Below are 1,172 nucleotides of genomic sequence, written 5' to 3'. Positions count from 1 at the left end.
GGCAAGCTAGACATCCACAAATCCATGGGCCCTCATGGGGTGCACCCACGGGTACTGAGGGAGCTGGCAGATGTTGTTGCCAAGCCACTCTCCATTATCTTTGGAAGGTCCTGGAGAACAGGAGAGGTGCCTGAGGACTGGAAGAAAGCCAGTGTCACTGCAGTCTTCAAAAAGGGCAAGAAGGGGGACCCAGGCAACTACAGGCCAGTCAGCCTCACCTCCATCCCTGGAAAGGTGATGGAACAGCTCATTCTGGATGTCATCTCCAGACATAGGGAGGAAAAGAAGGTGATCAGGAGTAGCCAGCATGGATTCACCAAGGGGAAATCCTGCTTAACCAATCTGATAGCCTTCTCTGATGGAGTGACTGGCTGCGTAGATGACGGGAGAGCAGTGGACGTTGTGTGCCTTGACTTCAGCAAGGTTTTTGACACTGTCTCCCATAACATCCTCCTAGAGAAGCTCAGCAAGTGTGGGTTAGGTGAGTGGACACTGAGGTGGATTGAGAACTGGCTGAAAGGCAGAGCTCAGAGGGTCATCATCAGTGGCGTGGAGTCTAGTTGGAGGCCTGTGGCTAGTGGTTTCCCCCAGGGCTCAGTACTGGGTCCCTTGTACAACTTATTCATCGATGACCTGGATGAAGGGACAGAGTGCATCCTCAGCAAGTTTGCTGACGATACCAAGCTGGGAGGAGTGGCTGACAGACCAGAGGGCTGTGCTGCCATTCAGAGAGACCTGAACAGGCTGGAGAGCTGGGTGGAGAGGAACTTCCTGAGGTTCAACAAGAGCAAATGCAGAGTCCTGCACCTACGGAAAAATAACTCCATGCATCAGGACTGGCGGGGGCTGACCTTCTGGAGAGCAGCTCTGCAGAGAAGGACCTGGGAGTGCTGATGGATGACAGATTGACCATGAGCCAGCAATGTGCCCCTATGGCCAAGAAGACCAATGGTCTCCTGGAGTGCATGAGGAAGAGTGGTGCCAGCAGGTCGAGGCAGGTGATCCTGCCCCTCTCCTCAGCCCTGGGGAGGCCTCATCTCGAGTCCTGTGTCCAGTTCTGGGCTCCCCAGTCCAAGACAGACATGGAGCTACTGCAGAGAGTCCAGTGTAGGGCTATGAAGATGATCAGAGGGCTGGAGCACCTGCCCTATGAGGAACGGCTGCGAGAGCTG

The sequence above is a fragment of the Rhea americana genome, unplaced genomic scaffold (assembly GCF_003343005.1).
Source record: "Rhea americana isolate MKP2758 unplaced genomic scaffold, rheAme1 scaffold_282, whole genome shotgun sequence".
NCBI lineage: Eukaryota > Metazoa > Chordata > Aves > Rheiformes > Rheidae > Rhea > Rhea americana.
The sequence above is the reverse complement of the archived record's forward strand: the minus strand, read 5'-3'. Positions refer to the sequence as shown.